The sequence below is a fragment of the Passer montanus genome, unplaced genomic scaffold (assembly GCF_014805655.1).
Source record: "Passer montanus isolate IOZ18808 unplaced genomic scaffold, ASM1480565v1 scaffold15, whole genome shotgun sequence".
Lineage (NCBI taxonomy): Eukaryota > Metazoa > Chordata > Aves > Passeriformes > Passeridae > Passer > Passer montanus.
In genome coordinates, this window is record NW_024362051.1 from 13,789,847 (window position 1) to 13,795,207 (window position 5,361).

Genomic DNA, 5,361 nt, shown 5'->3' on the forward strand with positions numbered 1-5,361 from the left:
CATCCCATCCCTCTCAGGGAATACAAATCCTGCTCAGTTCATGTAGAGATTCTCCAGCTCTGCACTTGAATTCCAGTCCATAATTCCCAAGGTGTCCCTGGCGAGGCTGGAGCTGCTGCTCTGGGACAGTTCTGGGCTCCCTGGCAGGGAAAGGCACTGGAATGCTGGAGCAGAGCCCGTGAGGGAGCACCAAGTGCTGAGGGGGTGAAACACAGAGGGAAACTTGGGAGAAGGGGTTGGCTCCGTTTGGAGAGGGAGGAAACAGGAGCCAGAGCCCTCCTGGAGCTGCAGAGTGAAAGGAAGAGGGAACAGCAAATTGCAGGGAGAGAAATTCCAATTAGATGGGAGCAAAACAAATTTCACAACAAGAGGAGTCAGCGGTGGAAAGAGGTTAGCCACAGAGATCCCTGGAGATAGCAGAAATGGGTCTGTCCTAAAGGGGCCAGCAGGGCGTGACCTCCGAGGGCCAGCCATGGAACTGGGTCTGCCATTCCCACAGGGGAATGCAGAGTGTTCCTGGCATTTTCAGGGACCTTGTGGTGTCTTTGTCCTCGTAAATGAATGTTTGACCAAGCAAACGTGGGCAGTGAAGTACCACAATGGAAAAAAGTTCATTGGAAAACAAATGGTGGGATGTGTATAGGGACAGCTGCTTCCCAAAGCTGGGTGAGTAGGGATTAATGGCTGAGCTCATTCTGAAATTTAGATTAAATATAGTAAATAGTTTATATTGAAGAATTGTGAGTGCAATTTTGACCTCATCAGCAAACCCGTGAATACCTGTACATTAATTGTGGAACTCCTGTAATTTTATACCTTTGCCATAATATCTTGGTTTTTTTCCAAATTCTTATCCCTCAAAATTGATCTTTTGAAGAAGAAAAAGCAATTCCATGCTGTTACATGTGACAAAATATTAGTGTGCATTTTTCTGAGGGCAAGAAAATTTTCCCAATTATTATTTATTCCAAATTTGCGATTGCTTTTGGTTTTGGAGCCCTGATTGGAGCACCACTGGGATGCCAAAAATGCTGCTGCAGCAGGTCATTAGTTAAGTGCATGGCAGGATGTTCCCTGGCTGCATTCCAGAGCAGGAACCTGCTCCCACTCATCCGTGGAGAGCCTCCCATGCGGGGCATCCACAGAGATGACGAGCAGCACGTGGAAAAGGTGAAAAACCACTTTGTCACTGCGAGGGAGGCTCCAGCCAGGGCTGCTGCAGTCACAGGGTCCTCCCCTCCCTGGTATCCCGGGCTGTTTTCATCCCCAGCCCCAGCGAGGGTGGGTGGCTCAGGGTTGTCCGCCCAGGTGCAATTAAAGCATCAGATTTTGAAGTCTTGCTCAATGCAGGGTTTGAGAACCAAGGGCTGCCTTTGTTCAGGCTGGGCCACAGCCTTTGGGTGTTTGCCTGGGAAAGGAGATGATGCCTTCAGTTTGAGCTGTGGTATTTCCCAGCTCTGCACTGCCCTGGTGCAGAACTCTGCACTCCACACCCAGTGCCAGCAGCTCTCCTCACAGCTCAGGCACACAGAACAATCCTTTTCCAGCCCAGAACCAAGGACACCGCTGCAGCTGCAGCCCAAAAAGTGCCAACCACAGGGGATGGAGGAGAGCAGCCTGGGAGGGTGGGACTGCATCACCTGGGGCTGGAATGGGACACTGAACCCAGTGTGGGAATGGAGCAGAGCTGATCAAAGAGTGAGAACTCGTGGCCAGGAGTCCCTGTGGGGTGGAGCCACGGCCGGGCTCCTGCACTGTCCAGGGTGTGTCCTGGGAAGGGCTTTCAATAAATCCTTGCTTTATCCCTGAGCTCTGCCCAGCCTCTGTCCCCTGCAGCCTCTGAAGGCATCAGAGAGTTCCCCATTTGCCACCCCTGTGGGAGATCAGAGCCCTTCTTCAGCACTGTGGGTGTCAGGCCAGGCCAGGGCCCTACTGAAGGTCTCGTGTGTTGTCTCAGAAACCAAAAATAAACCCAACAGGCTGTGCAAAGGCTGGAGCTGAGCTTTGTTTTCCTTGTCCCTCCTGATCTCTTTGGGACACAGTGCCAGGAGTGGTTCTGGTATCCTGCAGGCAGCTCAGGGATCCTTTGGTTCCTGTGTCAGACTGATGCCCGGGGTTTGAGCTTTTCTATTTTTCAGGTTCTGTGCTGCTTTAGTGTGTGGGGCTGGGCTCACATCAGGGGATGCTGAGCTCTGCACAGAACAGGGACACAAAACAATTCCTGCTCCAGCTGGGCACCGAGGACAAATGATCCAAATCTCAGCCCAGGAGCACAAACCCCGTGGGCTGCAGAGAGAAAAAGACCATTGCTGGTTCTGAGCTGATTCTTCACAAAAACAAAGTATTAATGGCTTAACACTTCCTCTGAATGGGCTTTGAAAAGCACTGATCTGAAATCGCCTTAAGATGCAACTTCCAGGTGTTTGGACTTTGCCCTTCTGTCACACCAAAGTCAATCAAACTGACATTTCAAGAAAGGCCTCAAGGTGTTTTCATGGTTCACAACAGGGTTGCAGGACGTGCATTGGTTTTCCCTTTGCTAAAAATAAAACGTTTCCACAAGAGAAGCTACAGCTTAGGAAGAAGAGGGGTGGGAGGAAGATCAGCATGGAGGAGGGGTGGGTATGAAGCATTTGGAGCTGAAATCTGTGTTCTCCCCCAGAACCCCTGATGAAACTTCAGCTTTGTCCCCCTTCTGCTCTCAGCAGGTGCCTGCTTGCCCAGCTCAGGGGCTGAAGCTCTTGGAGAACAGCAAATTCCTCCAGCGACCAATTAGTGCCTCATTAAGGACACCGAGTCTTTATCTGCCAGCATTCCTCGAGCCAGCAGCACCCACAGAAAGGCCTGGGGGGAATTAGTCAGGCTCTGCTCAGGGCAGATCTCGGAGGTGTGGTGGCAGAGCCCAAAGCCAGGGGTGAGTGATGGGGATGAGTGGAAGGCTGGGGGAGCTGCCCCTTCCCAGGGAGCGCTGGGGCCTGGGAAAAGCACCAGGGCAGCACAAAAACCTGGGGTTTAGACACTCAATGACTCTTCTCTCTCAGGAATAAATTAAATCTAAAATTTTATGTCAGAAGCTTGGATTTTGCCATCTAAAGGGGTTTTTCGGGGGGTGTGGAGGGAATTTTGTACATTGTGCAGCCTCAGTCTGTGCACTTGGCATTTCCAGAGGTTTCCACATTATTCACAGCGCAAAAGGAGAGGAAAGAAGGAAGAGAAGCCCAGGGGCTGACTGACACATCAATTGTGTGTGTTCTTGGATGGATGGAGCACGTCAGAACGTGATCACCTGTGTGTGGAGCCACCACAGCGAATATTTTTTGCTTTTTATCCAAGCTAGGCAGGGGTGGGAGCCTGACAATTCCGGAGGAGACATTCACAGGCACTTGGGTCCATGGAGGGCCCAGGGAATGGATAACTGGGGATCAAAGCCAGCTCTGTGGCTTAGGGAGCAGGCACCTGCCAGGAGCTGATTCCTGCAGAGAGAGGGGCAGCTCCGAGCTGGGCTTTGTTATTTCCCTGAATAAACTCAGCCAGTGGCTTCCCCCTGCAGCCCCTCTCATTTTCTGGCACAGAAAGGCACATTCTGAAAGGCAGAGATCAATTTAGGCTTTGTCAGGATACAAAATTTAGCTGGATATTCCAAGAATGGAGACTGGGCTGGGCCCAGGCTCAGGAGAGGTTTCAGGATTGGTTTCAAGGGTGCCAAGGTTCAGAGCCTGAGGGTCAGGAAGGTTCTGTGACCTCTGAGCCTCAGAGCCCTCCAGTCTGGGCAGGTGGGTTCAGTTCAGAGCTGGAGAGCACAAAGCAGCCCAGAGCTCTCCCCTCGTGCAGAGGGCTCAGCAGATCCTGCTGTCACACCCTGCTCCCTTGGCTGGGCCATCCTCTGTGCTTCTACAGGCTGGAATTTGGTATTATTAATTAGTAATAACTCATTTGCCCTGCAGACATTGAGACAGAAATAGTGTCTGATCCTCTGGTACAAAAGTGAATACCGACACAAACCATTCTTAAAAGACCAGAAATAAACCAAATTTTCTTGTTTTCAGGTGTATTTATTATTAGCTCCTTTGTAAACAAGCACATAAAGTTGCCTTTATAGCTAAAATAAGACATGTAAACTTAATATTAATAAATACCAACAGGACTTTTAAATAAATTATCAGCAGTTTTCTGAAATATCAGATACTTCACACATTTCAGTGTCTGAATATCTTAAATTACCACGCATGGCTAAGACTGGGAAACAGGAAGCATGGTTGCATTGAAAGGCTTTAATGTCAGTGATTCAGAGGGTAAGGCCGGAATCCTCAAGGATATTTCAGAGGATTTTGTCCTCCTGGAAGTCAGGGCTCAGTGTTCTGCCAAAGGATCCTTCTCTGGCAGTGTCCAGGGCAGGCTGGATGGAGCTCTGACCCCCTGGAGCAGTGGGAGGAACAGATGAGCTTCAAGGTTCTCCCAGCCCAAACAACTCCAGGATTCCATGAAAAATACAAAAGTTTCAGCTCCTGCTGCTGCTTCCTCCCAGAGCTGGGCCCTGGCTGTGCCAGGAGAGTTTTCCCTGAGGTTCAGAACACACTGTGGGGCACGCTGACAACGTGGGCTACAAAAATCTCTGCTCTAAAAGTCTGATTTCATGAGATCATTAACATTCCCACACCCCCAGCTCCCTGCTGGGCTCTGGGGGATTCCATACAAATAAATATTAAATAAGCAAATAATTAAGCAATCCAATAATGGAATATTCAAACAGTTCTTTCAGGAGGTGACTTTCCAAATAAGTTAACACATGCAGTGGTTTGAACAGCAACTGCCATCCACTGGCCTTGCAAAACCAATAAATAAACGAATAAATAAATAAATAAATACTAAGTAAATAAAACATAAAATAAATATAAAATAAATATAAAATAAATAAATATTAAATAAATAAATAGCAAATAAATAAATAGCAAATAAATAAATAGCAAATAAATAAATAACTATTAAATAAAGGCACAATAATAATATAAGGACATACAATAATAGCTGCCAGCAACATGTCAAAATCATGTTAATGTAACATGATGGATTCTAAAAGTATAACTCGAATCTGGGGGATTTAGGAGCTGCCAAAATCAGGACCACATTCAACTGTTACCAAAAAAAAAAAGTTATGGCTTCTTAAGGACCTCAAATGGAAACTTTTCTTCTAATTGTGCTTCTGTTCTTGTGCTAATTCATTCTTTGCTCTCTCTAGGAGCACTGGGCCACCCTCCTTACTGGTTATCTGTGAAATAACATCAGAAATGTCATTTCCATGTGAGTTTGCACCCGAATTCTCTCGGTTGTGCTCAGGAGTGGCAGCCCAGCCTGGCTGGATCC